This window comes from Nannospalax galili, unplaced genomic scaffold (genome assembly GCF_000622305.1).
Source record: "Nannospalax galili isolate Female #2095 unplaced genomic scaffold, S.galili_v1.0 scaffold2438, whole genome shotgun sequence".
Taxonomy (NCBI): Eukaryota; Metazoa; Chordata; class Mammalia; order Rodentia; family Spalacidae; genus Nannospalax; species Nannospalax galili.
Genome location: NW_008340982.1, coordinates 211,627 through 220,249, shown reverse-complemented (window position 1 = coordinate 220,249; position 8,623 = coordinate 211,627). Strand labels below are relative to the sequence as shown.

The window sequence follows — 8,623 nt, the reverse complement described above, 5'->3', positions numbered from 1 at the left end:
ATCATTGTTGATGTCCTTGAAGGTACTCCTCTGGAGACTGACTTGATGACACCATGCGGTGGCTATAATCCCCACGGTCTCTACCAAACATAAGAATGCCATCTAGGCCATCGTGCTATAATTTGGAATTATAGGAAACCCATCTACTTTTTAACACTAAGTATTCCTTCCCAGTCATAATTAATAAAGTCATAGATTAAGGTTGTCAAAAGGAGATTCTGTTAGGTTTGTGTTTCCTTGGGCCTTCCTTATCTAATAATTGCATATTCTATTTATTTAAAATTTTGAGACTAGTGCACATGAAAGTGTGTAAAAAGGTGACTGAAAACACACTTCCTGTTAAGGTCTTAGTGTAACTTTAAGGAAGGTTATGGGGTCCAGAGACCAGAATATGATACTTTCATATATTTTCTACTGTTTTGTAATTACAATTTTATTGTGTGTTTACTATATAATATCTTGTGTACATAATTAGAGTTTGGCAATATAAAATTAGAACTTGTAACTTAAATGTGCTTCTTATCCAAGGTTCTGTGAGACTAAGTCAAGATGCACAACTGAAAGTGAGGGAGAGATGCACGTTCACTTTACCAGTGGGTGTGTAACAGGAGTGCAGGTGTGAATGCTCAGCTTAGCCCACAGGTGGTGGGCGAGCTCCATTGCTGAGGTTTGACAGACACCTGTGCTGGATGACTGGCTTCCTGGGGACTTTCTGCCATCTCTGTTGTCTTTACAGATGTCTGACTCTGTGGTCATGATGACAGGAAACCGATCCCTCTGCACCAAATTCACACTTGTGGCTTTTTCCTCCCTGGCAGAGCTGCGACTTGTCCTTTTCTTTGTGTTCCTCGCTATCTACTTATTTACTGTGGGAAGAAACCTCCTCATCTGTCTGATCGGGGTCACCCCTTCCCTGTACATTCCCATGTATTTCTTCCTGGCCAACCTCTCCTTTCTGGAGATGTGCTACATCACCAGTGTGGTGCCTCAGATGCTGGTGCACCTGCTGGTGGAGCCCAAGAGCATAAGTGTGGGAGGCTGTGCAGCTCAGATGTATGTTTTCACCATCTTGGGACTGACAGGATGCTGCCTGCTGGCAGCCATGGCTTATAACCGCTTTGTAGCTACTTGTTACCCACTGCATTACACTCTCCTAATGGGCCCTTCTGTCTGTTTGAAGTTGGGTAACTGGGGTGGTGGTGGAGTCAGCCCAGACTACCTGGATCTTCATTCTGCCCTTCTGTGGAGCAGGAAAAATTTAGCACTTTTTCATGCCTGTTGTGAAACAGGCTTGTGTGGATACCTCCCAGAATGAAATGGTCATGTTTGTTATTTCCATGGTCTTCATTATGAATCCTTGTGTCTTCATCCTGTGTTCCTATGTGCGCATTCTCGTGACCATCGTGAGACTCCCCTCTGCAGCTGGCAGACACAAAGCCTTCTCCACACGTTCCTCTCACATCCTGGTGGTTTCTCTGTTTTATGGCACTACCTTGTTCCCTTATCTCCAACCCAAGAGTGCCCACACCCCAGACACAGACAAGGCTACTGTGCTGATGTACACGGTGGTCACCCCAGCTCTGAATCCTATCATCTATACTTTGAGGAACAAGGAGGTGAAGGGTAACATTTCAAAAGGTAACAGAGAGGGTAATTTCAAAGGGTAACACAGAGGAAACTTCTTGTACAAATGGCCCAATCCAGACCTAGCAGCTAAAACACTTACCACTGCACTGAGCTTATCCAACATCTTAGGACTCCTTTTCCAATACATTCATTGATGTTTTGATAGCCTAACACCAAGTGTGTTTAAAAGTGATTAACGGTTCAAAATTAGGAGTGAAATTTCCTTGTAGCCCATGTTGCTCAGGACTGTCCTCTGTGTCAGAGAGACACATTTCCTGAGCTTGGCTGTGCTAGCTTGCCAAAGGTGCACATCTGGGAATGTTGACTACTGATGGCCCTGCATAGCAGGAGGCCCAAAGACTCAACTTGAGTATCTAGCCACAGGCCCCAACCCATGTTTTGCAATTCATCACTAATTACATGTGCCCTAGGGAAGGACTAGAGTATATAGACTGGGGATGTCTAAAGGAAGGTCCTCTCTATCTGTGTGGCTTCTGGGGAGGCACCATCCATGCTCGTGTAAAGACTTTCTGCTGTAGCGTTATGGAGGTGCACCCACACTGCTGTCCTGTCAGAAACTCCTCACCCATTGCTCTGTAGGTAGGTCCAGTAATTTCACTGATTTGTCACTGGGACCTTGGGAGGAGGGGTGAACCTTATTTACATCCCCCAGAAGGGATTTTTACAAGTAGTTACTTAAATTGAATATAATTAACCAACTTCACTATGTTTTTCTCTTTATAACGAATTAGTGTTATGTGTGAAAAAATATTTTGAGACAGCATCTCTAATTGGCCTGGACTTCCCAGAGTAGACTGTACTGACTGACCAATGAGCCCGCAGTGCTATCTGTCCAACACTGGCGTTACAAATAAACTATTATGCTTTCTGTACTTGGATTCTAGGCATTAATAAGGTCTTTGCCCTTATAAGGCAAATATTTTACCAAATGACCCATTTCCAAATAAAATAATTTTAATTATTTTATTTAATATTCATACATGCAAAATATTTATGCTTACAAATAAATGAAACTTGACTATAGTTCTTTGTCTGGAGGGAGTATGTGGGAGAATAACTAATACCAAAACCTTTGAAAATGTCTTATGGGAAAACTGCATCTGTGGAAGCTCGTGTGTGTGTGTGCGTGTGTGTGTGTGTGTGTGTGTGTGTGTGTGTGTTGTTTCAGTGGAGTTAGTCTATAACAAGGGACAATGATTCTTCTACATACCATAGGCTATCAAATCACAAGCCCAGTGCAAGATATGGCTTACCACTTTTTGAGCCAATTGTCAGTGGATTCGCCATTGCTCTTGGTTACTCTCTAGAACTTGATGGCAAGACCCTGTTGCTGAACACACCACATACTTGAGTCATAGGACATGGAGAAGTCAAGCCGTTACTAACATAGAGCTTTACTCCTACTTGCTAGCTGCTATAGTGATGGAAATTTCCACTTATACTACCAGGGGAGAAGAGTGTTCAACAATCTTTCTATCTGTGAACTCTGTCAGTAATGACTGACCTGACAACATAAGCCCACTGGTGCAGTGGTATTATGGAGTATTCAATCACGTTCTGATTGGATCTAAGTCTGACTTTGTAAAACAGAACTCATTCCTGGCACCACTAAATGGACCCCAAATCTGTAACTGGCTAGGTCATAGGCCCTAGAGGAGAACCCAATAGCATTATTTTGCTAAATGGACACCGTATTAAGCTACCCTCTGAGTTATCTTTGTACATATAGATTAGTGCATCTCTCAGCCCTCTTCAGAGAACATTTTTGCCACAGACAGTGATTAATAGAGGCTCACAGCTCATCAACGTACAGAGAATAGGAGAATGTATAGTGTCCAGTTCTATGTGGGACATCCATAATTTGTATCTCAACCTTCCCCAAAGCTCAGGGATCACCACTGAAGAGGGGGCTGAAAGATTGTAAGAGCCAGAGTTAGTAAAGGTCTGCAGTTAAATAATATTTTCCAGATATGACAACACTGTTGTACACATGAACCAATAGTGGCTGTGATAGCAGGCCTGAGACCATCCAAAAAATTAAGTCAAAATTCTAGCATGGGGGTAGGTGATGGTTAACAAGACTCACCCTCTCCTGGCAGCTGCTGGAGATATTGGCAATTGATGACTGCTAGGAGACAGTGAGTTTTCTTCAGGAGTACATCCCCTGAAAGGCTACCTATGCTCCAGTAGATGCCCCTACCCCATGTATGTACAGGCAGCACTAAATGAACTCAGTGGCTTTAAGAGAGAGAGAGAGAGAGAGAGAGAGAGAGAGAGAGAGAGGAGATGTGAGGTTTATTATAGGAGTCTTATACAAGGACATGCACTCTGCAGCCTCTTATTTTCTACACTTTGGCTTTCTAAGTTGTAGCTTTCTAAGTTCATGGCCCTCTGTTGCATGAGGAAGCTTCACTGGTGAGAGTTGAGAGATGCATTAGTGTTCTCTCTACCCCTTTTTCCACTATGTTCTGTGAGCCTTAGGTCTAGAGATGTAGGTATTGAAGATACATCACTTTAGGGTTGAGGTTGTAATAGCCAGGGGTGGGGCATAACCATAAAGAAGCAGAGTCTTACAGGGTCCTGGGAACTTGGTCATATAAACTATAGAAACAGTGACAGCATGCAAAAAATACATGCAAACTCAAGGAGACAAAAACCAGCATAGAGGGGCTGCAGAGACGGCTCAGCGCTTAAGAGCACTGACTGCTCCTGCAGACGACCCAGGTTCAATTCCCAGCACCCACATGATGGCTACAAACCATCCTTAACTCCAGTTCCAGGGGAATCTGAAGCCCTCTCTGACCTCCACAGCATTGCATAACACAGGTGCACTCCCATACATGCAGACAATACACTCATAAAATAAAAATAACAAAATATTTATTAAAAAAAAACGCATAGAACTGGGGAACTGAGCAGAAGGCCCTGCCCTTAGCCAAGGAACTATTGGCAGCTGATCACTGCTGGGTGAGGGAGAGAGTTTATCTTCTTTAAGGGAGTGACACTAGATAGGCTTAATAGGTTCCATGGGTGAACTCATACTGAGAGGCGTCTGGTACACAAACATGATTCTGTAGGCCTTTACTAATGACATAATGCATGAAATACTGTGGGAGGGCTGTGGGAGGGGCAAGTAGGGGAGGGAGTCTAAATATGATTAAGATGTAGGAAATTCACAAAAATTCAGTAAAAATATTCATTGGAAGAAGAGAGAGAGAAAGCACATGAAGTTGGGAGGGAAAAGTAGTGAGGGGGATGGGGCAGGAATTGGAGGGAGGGAAGTGGGGTACATTTACTCAAAGCACACTATATGCATGCATGAAATTTCACACAGTAAAAAAAAATTTTAATTACAGATCTTGTACATAACAGTCCCAGCATGGAGCCAGAAGGGGATCCCAAGGCCACACCCTTAGCTGAAGAGCTACTGATAGCTGCTTGGGAAATGAGAGTCGCTTTTCTCTGTGGGGTGGCCTCTGGTAGACTGTCATGTACCAATGGATGTTTCCACTCCTGTGTGCATATGGACAGCACTGATTGGCTCCGTGGGTTATATAGAACAAAAAACAAGACATGAAGTTGGGAGATGTTTGGGGGATGTGGGAGGAGCTGGAGCAAGGGATGGAGTTAGTTATGGACATGATGTATATTCATTGTATACATGCTGAGATTTTCAAAGAATACAACAAGCTCAGAGTTATTTGAGAATGTCAACAAGTTGCTTCTTATTTTTATGCAACAAGTGTGCTTAACCACCAAGCCATCTTGCCAGCCTTCCTCAGAGTTAGATTTTGACCCTACCAGTTAGAAATTCAGATTCACTTTATTGTACCTTATAAATGATGGGATGGCCTTAACATATATGACAGAATGCTTAAAATCCAAGGCTGGGTGCAGATGGGGGGTTGTCTAAATATGGTTAAGTTTTATTGTATGAAACGCACTAAAACTTTACATTAAAAAAGGATGAGATAAGATGACTTTATATCCATACTCAGGAGCCAAGGATCCGAGTATAACTGAGTGCGACTAGTTGTAATCAGATACAGAGAGATTAAAGACACGTGCAAACATCTAAGCTTTAGTAGCATTAAAAATGTAGGAAACAGCATATCTTAAAATGAAATGGAGATCTTCTTTAAAGGGTAAAAACTCATTCAATTTTATGTCTTCCAGGTTTATACTGAGTTCAATATTGTATGACTGTATTAATTGAACTGTGTACCTAAAAATTTGCAGCTACTTTTGAAAGAGATGTATCCTTCCTCTGGAGTGTTACTGAATATGTTAAAGCTGTAATGAAATGCTTCTTCTAATCATGTGGTTATTAAATTTAAAATTTTTTAAATAAAAAAATAAAATGCAAAAAAGAATTATTCATATCAGTGAGAACCAATTAACAAATTCTTATCAACCAATAAACAAATAAATAAAATATAGTATATCTTCAAAAAAAGATGATATGCATGCAACTGAAAACTTAGCAGCGTCATCTGATGGATAGAACTTACTGTGACTGTATCTGAATACCTGTCATTTTTACATTTAGAAAAAGGAAAAATATGACCCCCTGAGAAATTTAGATTCTGTTCAATTGTTAGTTATTAAGTAACTGAAGTCGCTCTGTTCCCTCCCTGCTCCTTCTCTATGCCTTATCTACACCAAATGAAGAATTCATACATGACTCACTTTGGAAATTTTTTAATTGATTTATTTAATTTGTGTGTATGCGTGTTTTGTCTACATGCATGTAAGTGCATGCAAGTGAACCAGTGTCCTGAAAAGCCCGCAGAGCCCAGAAGAGGATGTTGGATCCCCTGGAACTGGAGGTTGTAGCCACCACATGGGTGCTGGGAATCAAACTGGGATCCTGTGGAAGAGCAGCCAGTGCTCTTAAGCACTGAGCCGTCTCTCCAGCTCCCAAACATGGCTCACTTTCTGCCTTTTAACTCTGTGTTCTTTAAAGCATTTATAACTCCCTGACATTTCTTTCCAATTATTTTAATTGACTTCAGGGAAGGGCAATCTCCATCTTGGCCATTAACAATTCCCACAATATCCAACCAAGAAGTCCATATATATCCTTACCCATAAAGGAGGCTCTAGGCAACACTAAACATAAATATTTTAGCTATATGAATTAATGATAGCATGTTAAATTATAAGTGTTACTACATTAAATGACAGATATTGTTGTGGAATGAGTTGACAGAGGTGGCCGGGGTAATCATGATTGGCTGTCACAGACAAGATTTGACAATAGCCATTATGAAAGTTCAATATTATCCAAGAAAACTGATCATGGCATTCACATTTAAAGACAAATACAGGAATCTGACTTGTTTTCAAGGACTAAAAGGGTAGACTCAAAATGACAGAGCAAGTCAAAGGAAAGCATCATTTTGCTCAATATGAGAAAAAAATCTAGGAACCAGAGCTCTCTAAAAACGAAATGGATTGCCTTGAAAAATAGGAAACCCCCTATCAATGACGCTATGACAGCATGACCTCACTGGTTATTGATGTGGGAAGCACTCAAACAGGAATTGCTTTGAATGATTTGTTAGATTGCTTAAAACACATATGTGAAAACACATCTGTATTTGAATGTATCAAACATTAAGTGAGAAGATCTAAAACTGTTTTCTTTTACCATAGTTTTTACTTTCTATTTTTAGGAGCAATCTTGTTTGGGGTCTTTTGGCATATTGTTTATATGAATTAATTATATAACAGGCAATTAAAAGTAAACTTTTCTTTTGGAATAATTAGTTTCGTTCACATAATCTTTATCTGACAATCTAATACCAAAACTGAAATTCTCTTAGTTAATGTAAAGTAAAAAGAATATACATGCATGTTGGTGACACTTTTAGCATTTAAAGCACTTGCCTTTCTCTTAAAGATTTCCTACTACGTGTGGTGTATAATAAGGGCTTCTGGGAAATGTAAAAGAATGATTTGAAGTACTTAATCACTTAATATCTTGAATTAGCTTCAGTCCCAAAGTATGAAATGTTGTCGTTTCTTTGAGAGCTGACACAAGGCTAGCTTTTCCTTTTCTGAAGACAGAAGTAGAAAAGCCGCATCGTGTACCCTAGAATGCAGCGTTCCTACCAGCTTGTTCTTCTCCTTTGCATCTAAAATCTTCAGTTCTCACATCTATGCAATTTCCCCCTCATTATATTCACAGTTGCCCCTAGTTTGACAAGAATCTTAAAAGACGATTGAGTATCATAGATACCTTGGGGAAGACTCAGCCAGCCAGTGTGAACTCAATTCTATCACAGATTGGACTGTGACTCTGATATGTCATAGATATCAAATCAAGTGTCATGATGATAAAATTAATAATTCTGTTGTGTGCCTGCTTTGTTTAAAAGAACTAGCTGAGAACACTGTCTTATAATATACAGTAGTTAATGTAATTTGAAAAAGAACAGCTGCAATCACAAAACATAGTTTGAGGTTGCGTAGTACCTATCCATGTGATGTGAAGTGAAGGAAAAGCACACAGTAAAAGAACGTTAGGTGAAGTAAAGTTTGCCATATGCTTACGTGGCTAATGGAGACAGCTTTCAAAAGTCCCAATAAAATTAGCATATCAAGAGAAACTTTAATTTCCGTGTTGACATTTAAAATGGGTTTTTAAAAGGGAAAAAAAAGTCAAGGAACTGGACAAGATACCATCTCACAAGGGCACTAGAAGCTGAGAAACTGCAGTTCACATATATCCACAGAAAAGGGGCAATTAAAGAAAAAGCTTTGTGTTTCCCATTTCTTCTAGGCTATGTCTGTTCAATATAATAAATAATGTAATAATATTTCCATGGTAGGAACAATGAATGTAAATCAATTGAAAATTAACTTACAATGATTAGTGTAAAACCATGAAAGCCGCAAACTATAAATTACCCTTTCAAACAGATTTAAAGTAGACATAATTCTCCACGGAAGAAATACATATTATGTTTGC

General features: G+C 40.1%; 1 pseudogene; it reads left to right on the top strand.

Annotated features, from left to right (window-relative positions):
- The first annotated feature begins 736 nt into the window (after positions 1–736).
- On the top strand, positions 737–1,667 carry LOC103736742 (annotated as a pseudogene).
- The last annotated feature ends 6,956 nt before the right edge of the window (positions 1,668–8,623 follow it).